The sequence below is a fragment of the Papio anubis genome, chromosome 12, assembly GCF_008728515.1.
Source record: "Papio anubis isolate 15944 chromosome 12, Panubis1.0, whole genome shotgun sequence".
Lineage (NCBI taxonomy): Eukaryota > Metazoa > Chordata > Mammalia > Primates > Cercopithecidae > Papio > Papio anubis.
In genome coordinates this window covers 14,960,361-14,968,402 of record NC_044987.1, presented here as the reverse complement: position 1 = coordinate 14,968,402, position 8,042 = coordinate 14,960,361, and the positions used below count along the sequence as shown (strand labels likewise).

The 8,042-nt window shown below is 50.3% G+C and overlaps 1 long non-coding RNA gene across 2 annotated transcripts; it reads right to left on the bottom strand.

The window, feature by feature from the left end:
• Positions 1-844: 844 nt before the first annotated feature.
• LOC110741293 lies at positions 845-2,866 on the bottom strand. Of its 2 annotated transcripts, none has more exons than XR_004177328.1 (3): positions 2,630-2,866; positions 1,334-1,373; positions 845-876 (listed from the first exon to the last, which is right to left on the bottom strand). It is a non-coding gene; the product is annotated as an uncharacterized LOC110741293 (long non-coding RNA). The 2 variants fall into 2 exon arrangements; XR_002517252.2 differs by having other exon boundaries at positions 873-902.
• Positions 2,867-8,042: the final 5,176 nt, after the last annotated feature.

The window sequence follows — 8,042 nt, the reverse complement described above, 5'->3', positions numbered from 1 at the left end:
CTCTTCTTTCTCTTCTTCCTCTTCTTCCTCTTCTTTCTTTCTCTTCTTTCTTCTTCTTCCTTCTTCTTCTTTTTTAAATCAGGAAGGCTCCCAAGCCCGAGTAGGCACAGAGAGGTTACTGGTGCATTTCTAAGGATGAAAGGACAAGGAATTTGCAACTGAGCTGTCCTGGTGTCATTGACCTCAAGGATTCCCTTCCCCATTGTGGCCGTAAAGGAAAAAACGGAGGCAAAATTAATATAAGAAGAGAGTTTGTTTGCATCAAGTTTGAAGACTGCAATCAGGGAGCATAGATTTAAGTTGCCCTGAACATAAGCTCTTAATTAGCAGCAGTTACAAGTGGGTTTTCAAAAGAAAAGAAGAGGCAGTTCACAGGTTGTTTACCAAGAATGTATACTAAGATAAGCTGGGCAACAGAGTGAGACCCTTGTCTCTACAAAAAAAAAAAAAAAAAAAAAGGCCTGGCACAGTCTCTCACACCTGTAATCCCAGCACTTTGGGAGGCTGAGGCTGGTGGATTGCTTGAGCCCAGGAGTGCAAGGCCAGCCTGGGCAACATGTCAAAACCCTGTCTCCACTAAAAATACAAAAAATTAGCCAGGCGTGGTGGCACATGCCTGTAATCTCAGCTACTGGGGAGGTTGAGACATGAGAATTGCTTGAACCTGGGAGGCAGAGGTTTTGGTGAGCCAAGATTGTGCCACTGTGCTACAGCCTGGGTGACAGAGTGAGATTCAGTCTTAAAAAAAAAAAAGTTATCTGGGTATGGTAGTACCTGGCTGTAGTCCCAGCTACTCCAGAGGCTGAGGCAGGAGGATTGCTTCAGTAGAGGAGGTTGAGGCTTCAGTAAGCAGTGATCATGCTACCACTCTCCAGCCTGGACAACAGAGTGAGACCCTGTCTCTAAAAAGCAAGTAATAATAATAATAACAGCAACATAAGCCATTCATTCGTCATTTGCTATTCTTTGTATCACAAATTTAGGAACCTGAAGATAATGGGTGAGGCAGCTGGTCAGGAACAGAATCCCTTTGAACAATTGTTCCTGGGCCTGGGTGGAATATGAGGAGAGATGTGTATGACTGAATTCCCAAACTCCTGTCTCTCAGGGCCTGATCAGTTTTGCAGGGCTTAGACTGCTCTGAGCTATTTTTCTTTTCTTGCCATGTTCTCTACTGCCCTGCACCAAGACGCAAGGGCCCAGAGGGATTTAGAGAGAAAAGAAGTTGGAAAAACCCTCAGGCACCAATATTCAAAGTCCTTGTTTAGAAATAGGAAACTGAGGAAGACAGGAGCTCCTGGGTCATTCAGATTCTGTAGGGGAAGAAAAGTACCTTTTCCTTTCACCTTCCTTAGGTTCATTGGCTGGAACACCTGTAACAAAAGACAGATTAACAAGAGAAAAACAAACAGAAGTTTATTAACCTCTATACCTCATGTACACATAGGAGATGCCCAGGGAAAAAGGAGTAAATCTCAAAGAGGTGGCTTAGAATTCAGGCTGAAATACCGTCTTCAGCTGAAACAAAGAAAGAAAGGTATGAGGGAGGCCAGTTACGGGAGGTGACCAGGAAAAGCACAGTAAACAAGGGTAAGGTTTGCTATGCATATTAAAGTCGGTGCCTTATCCATTGATAAGTCTCTAGTGGTTTGGAGACATCCTTCTCTTCCTGGTACACAGAGGGAGACATCCTTACAAAGGGAGATTTCCTTTGTAAATGTAAATTTCCCATACAAAAGGGTAACTTCTACTCTGTTTTCAGTTTCTCCTGTGTCTGCAGTTTCTCAAAATAATCCTTATGCTAGAAAGGCATATTTTAGGGTGGCATATTCTGGTCCCCTACAGTCATATTTTGGTCTCCTACAATTCACAGAGAAAATTAGTGTCAGAGTCGAGACTAGAAGCCAGCACGAGATGTATATAGCCAAAGTCATGCTGCTGCCATCCTGGGTAATGGAGCCCAGAATCTAATATGGTATCTGCTCCTTCTCTTACCTAGGCACAAACTGAGAATTTTTTTTTTTTTTTTTTTTTTTGAGATAGAGTCTCACTCTATGGCCAGGCTGGAGTGCAGTGGTACGATCTCAGCTCACTGCAACCTCCACCTCCTGGGTTCAAGCGATTCTCCTGCCTCAGCCTCCTGAGTAGCTGGGACTACAGGTGCATGCCACCACGCCCAGTTAATTTTTGTATTTTTAGTAGAGATGGGGTTTCACTATGTTGGCCAGGCTGATCTCGATCTCCTGACCTCGTGATCCACCCACCTTGGTCTCCCAAAGTGCTGGGATTAGAGGCATGAGCCACTGTGCCCAAACTGCAATCTTAAAGGAAACCTAGCCTCATGCTTCGTCTTTTCTCATGTTTCCCCACCCCTCTTCTCTTGCTCAGGTGCTGGCGGCCTGTCTAGTGGAGGGTTGCTCTGGATGCAGCAAGGTTGGACAGGATGAGCTCTAGAGAGCCAGGGCTTTTGATCCTTAGACTTGGGGAGAGGTGGGACCTGGGAGGTGAACTGCGGGTAACCCAGCTGCAGTAGCCATTAGCCAGCTGTGAGCCCTTGGGAACTGGGAACCGGGACTCCTGGGATCTGCCTCCCTTCTCTTTCCTCCCTGGTCTTCTGAGGGCAACTCACCTTTGGTTTTCCACTGGGAAATGTGTTCACCTCTCCAAACCTGGACAGAGCGCCTCCTCCTGGCTGAGTGGGGATGTTCTCCAGCGAGCCTTGGGACGTTGGGGAGCAACGCTGCACACATGGGGTTCATCAAAAAGCCATTTGCAGGCCAGGTGTGGTGGCTCACACCTGTAATCCCAGCACTTTGGGAGGCTGAGGCGAGTGGATCTTCTGAGGTCAGGAGTTCAAGACCAGCCTGGCCAACATGATGAAACCCCATCTGTACCGAAAATACAAAAATTAGCTGAGTGTGGTGGCATGCACCTGTAATCCCAGCTACTCGGGAGGCTGAGGCAGGAGAATGGCTTGAACCCAGGAAGCAGAGGTTGCAGTGAGCCAAGATTGCACCACTGCACTCCAGTCTGGGTGACAGTGTGAGACTCTGTCTCAGAAAAAAAAAAAAAAAAAAGCCATTTGCAAGGGTGAGAATTGCATCCTCTGAGCCCCCAGCCCCTCCTCCTTGGCCTGAATGCAGGAATGGCAGGCTTGGGCACTAGTTGGATGGTTGGAGGAGAACTCCAACTCAGCAGAGCAGCACGCGGGGCCTAGAAGGCAGTATGGGAACCACTTCTAGGTTCTGGAATGTGCAAACTCAGCCACTCACAGACCCTCAGCTTCCGGCCCAGCCTCCTGCTGAGTTATTGAGGCAGATAATGGAAGAGGCGGGGGAGCGGGGTGGGGGGGCCTAGAAACCCCCAAGCCCCTCCTCCTGCCCATTGTTCCCTCCGAATCCCTCTCCCGCGGCTCAGCGCTGCGGAGCTCAGGAGCGCAGGCTCTTAGAGCTGCGGTGGGGCGGGGGCCGCGGGGCGTCCGTTTGTTCTCCGCGGAGGAGGCGACGCGCCGCCAACGACCGCAGCTCACGTCCTCGAGCTTCTGGGAGCCGCCCCAGCGGGAGCCAGGGAGAAGATGAATCGCGTTGAGTGACACAGGACATGGCAGATTGGATGTTTAATTTGGGTATCTCTTTAGAACGCCCCCAACGCCCACCTCCTCTGCTCCCACTTAGCATCCAGCCGGCGAGAAAGCCCTGCTCCTCACAAATTGCCTTGTCGGCTCAGAGAAAAATGCCAGCGTGACTGATTGCTAGCTGGGTCCCTCCAAGTGCGCGGGAAGGAACCGGCACGACCGCACAGTGCTCCTTCCTACAGAGACGCGGCGTGGTGCCAGAGCCGGAGATTTGAGTCAGACACCGGGAAGGACTGCCCGTGGAGGAGGGCCGCTCGTGGGGCTAGGGGTTTGTTTAGGGGTCTCTCGGGGCCAGAGGGAGGGCCAGGCGACTCTGGCTGGGGTCTGGCGGCTGTGGGGGGCCTGCGGGGCCTGGAGGCAGGGGCCGGCACCCGGTCCGCCAGAGGGGGGACTTGCGGGGCGCGGAGGCGGAACGCAGCCCCTAGCAGGCGGACAGCCTTCCCCAGACTGCTTGGAGCTTGGAGCCCGGCGCCAAAACCTGCAGATCACAACCTGTCAGTCGCGCTTTCCCGGCAGCCTCACCTGCCTCCAGATCTTTCCAAACAAGGAAAGGAGCTGCAAACATGGCAATCACCTTCCTGGCAGCGGCAGACAGCTGCCAGGGAGCAGCAGGCGACGAGCCAGCCCAGTCCGGGAGGCGGAGACGTGATCAGGCTGTGGCAGCCCCCCATACCCAGCTAGAGCTCGGGCGGACCCCCCTCCTCCCGCAGGGAGTGTAGTGGATGTCCAAGGTCACCCTCGGCTCGGCAGGGGTTCAGCACCGGAGCAGCCACCTGTTCAGGTGGCAGTTCTGGAAGGACCCCTCGGGGCTCGGGGAGGGTGGGACTAGAGCCGCACCCTGGCTTTTGCTAACCATTTGTGTGACTGGGGCAAGTGCCCTGGCCTTGGACTCTGACCGCACCGCACAGGGCCTGGGGTCGCTTCCATGCAGCTCTCTCATTCTGATTTTGGAGATCTCTTGGGAAGAGCTAAGGGTGGCTTTTAGGCCCTGAAGCTGGGGAGGGCCCAGAAACCAGGCTTTCTAGGCTCTGAAGTGGCCCTGATCCTCTCATCATTGTCCAAATGATTGCTTGAAGCCAACTCAGTGGGGTGTTGAGGTGGCTAATCCAAGCTACTTGAGATGAAGAGGTGTTGGAGGTCTGACCCTGGTTAAGCCTGAGTGATCTGGGACTCAGGGCTCCCAAAAGGTTGGAATGAAGAACTTCCTTTGGAGGGTTAATATAGGATAATTTAAGGGGTCCCTACCTTCCTTCCCATCAGCCTGTGAGGTGTTACTGCCCATGCCAAGGACAGCCCGATGGGTGCGCCAGCTTCCCTTAGAACTGACTGCCTTTTACTCCATGAACTGTTTGAGATTGCATGGGTTCCTCTGAGTTCTTGAAAGTATGAGGACAAACAGAAGGGAGGATGCTCTCAACATGAATGTGGATAATTTGCCCCCAGTGAAGCCGCGGTGTAGGTAATTTACCTGTACAAATTAAGAGATGGATACTTTTCCATCTGGTCTCATTCAGATGTATTCTCAAATCAGAAAATATCTACTCTTTAGCTCCCAGGCCAAGTGATACTTACTACTCCTTCACCAAGCCCACCTTCCCAGCTTCCTCACATAGAGTAGTGGATGAATTGCGCCCCCTTGCCACATGGAACAGGGCCATCAAAGTGGCCCTAGGCCAAGGGGGGGTCTCTGCCGCCTTCCCCAGCCCTGGGCTACCCTTGGGTCCTGCTCCTCAGGCCACTCCCCTGTCTCTGGCCCTGTGGGGAGGAGGCTGCCCTGGTCATGGCCGCCTGCCTGTCATTCCTGACTCACCACTGGCCCCAGGTGTACCATTCCTGCCCTCTCCTCAGCTACAGTTGAAGCCTTTAATTTTGCACACTTTGGGATCATGGTTGTGTCACTGGAATAAATCAAGCAGGTCTCAATGCCCGCTCCCACCCTGGCAAAAAAAAAAAAAAAAAAAAAGTGGCCCTGGGATGAGAAAGCTAGAGGGAGCGGGCAGGAATCCACTTAAAAATATTCCATAAGCTTAAAACATGCTGTAGGTGGGGAAAATATCATGATCAGATGGAAGTTAGGGTGGCAGAGAATGTCACCAAGTCACCTTGATCCATTGCAAGAAAGAGGCTGGGATCTGGGTGCCGAGGAAACTTTCACCAAGCTGTGTGAAGACTCAGCCTTTCCTCAGTATCCTAGCTAGCTCCCCCTTCCCGTGCCACACCTTCTCTACTCTATAAAGGGGCTTAACATCCTCATGCTCTCTGCTTGCTCACCAAGTTTTCAGCGAAGTATCTCTAATAGTCATTTACACCTGCATTAGAAGATAAGTTCCTGGGTGACAGCTTATGTAAATGTTCAGGTCAACTTTTCAGAAGGTATTTGCTATGGTTTGAATGTGTCCCCCCCAAAAGCATGTGTTGGAGACATAATTGCTATTGTAACCGTATTAAGAGGTGAGCCTCTTAATACGGTGGCTCATGCCTGTAATTCCAGCTATTTAGGAGGCTGAGGTGGGAGAATTGCTTGAGGCCAGGAGTTTGAGACCAGCCTGGGCAACATAATGAGACCCTATCTCCAAAAAGTAAAAACATAAAAAATTAGCTGGGTGTTTGTGGTATGGCTATTAGCTGGTAGTTGGTGCCAGCTACTCAGGAGGCTGAGACTGAGGTGGGAGGATGGCTTGAGCCTAGGAGTTTGAGGCTGCAGTGAGTTATAATTACACCATTATACCCCAGCCTGGGCAACAGAGTGAGACCTCATCTCTAAAAAAACAAACAAACAGAAAAGAGGCCAGGTGTGGTGGCTCACACCTGTAATCTCAGCACTTTGGGAGGGTGAGATGGGTGGATCATGAGGTCAGGAGTTCGAAACCAACCAGCCTGGCCAGCATGGTGAAACCTCATCTCTACTAAAAATACAAAAATTAGCTGGATGTGGTGGTGTGTGCCTGTAATCCCAGCTACTCGGAAGGCTAAGGCAGGCGAATCACTTGAATCTGGGAGGTGGAGGTTGTAGTGAGCTGAGATTATGCCACTGCACTCCACCCTGGGCGAAAGAGCAAGACTCTGTCTCAAAAAAAAAAAAAAAAAAAAAAAGAAAAGAAAAGAAAAAAGAAGAAAGAAAGAAAAAGAAAGAGGCAGGATCTTTAAGAGGTGGTTAGGCCATGAGGGGTCTGCCCTCATGAATGGATTAATGCCATTGACCATTGTCTTAGGAATGGGTTCCTTATAAAAAGAGGAGGTCAGCCCTTCTCTCTGTCTTCACCCTTCTCCTCTAATCTCTCTCTCTCCCCCACCTCCTCTCTCTCTCTCCCCCACCTCTTCTCTCTCTCTTTCTCTCTCTCTCGCTCACCCATGTGATGCCTTCTGTCATGCTATGATGCAGCAAGCTCTTACCAGACGCTGCCCCCTCAGTCTTGGACTTCCCAGCCTCCAGAACCATAAGCCAGTAAATTTCTATTCACTGTAAATTACCCAGTCTGAGGTATTCTGTGGGAGCAGCACAAAACAGACAAAGATGATATTCATATTTAAATAATCTAAGACTTTTTATATCTAACTCTGGGCTTTCTTCTCTGGTAAAAATAAGATCAATGTTGACAGCACTTGGTCTCAGAGCCCCTGACGTTAGCACTAAGTTACAAGCACTTACTCTGCCATCAGATATGGTGTCCCTGCTGAGGCTCTGGCAGTAGGACGAGCCCAAAACAAAGCAAGTGGTCCCAGTGCCTTTCCCTACTTCCACTTCCTGCTCCAGGTTGATGGGCTGGACATAATGGTTAAGATTAAGGGATCTGGCCAGGCGCAGTGACTCACACCTGTAATCCCAGCACTTTGGGAGGCCGAGGTGGGAAGATCACTTGAGGCCAGGAGTTTGAGACCTGCCTGGGCAACGCAGTAAAACCTCATCTCTACTAAAATTACAAAAATTAGCTGGGTGTGGTGATGCACGGCTGTAATCCCAGCTACTCAGGAGGCTGAGGCACAAGAATCGCTTGAACTCAGGAGGCAGAGGTTGCAGTGAGCCGAGATTGTGCCACTACACTCCAGCTTGGGTGACAGAATGAGACTCTGTCTCAAAACAAAACAAACAAACAAACAAACAAATTAGCTGGTTGTGGTGGCACACACCTGTAATCCCAGGTAGGAGGCTGAGGCAGGAGAATTTCTTGAACCCAAGAAGTGGAGGTTGCAATGAGCAGAGATCACGCCACTGCACTCCAGCATGGGCCACAGAGCAAGACTCTGTCTCAAAAAAAAAAAAAAAAAAAAAAAAAGAAAGAAAGAAAGATTAGAGAGTGAGGCTCAGAGATTCCTGAGAGGAGCTTTGTCAGTTCCCCCTAGTCCAGAAAGGACTGAGTAAGCCCACTCTTGGTACTTTTCTGAATCAGCCTAAAAGTGACTTCTCTTG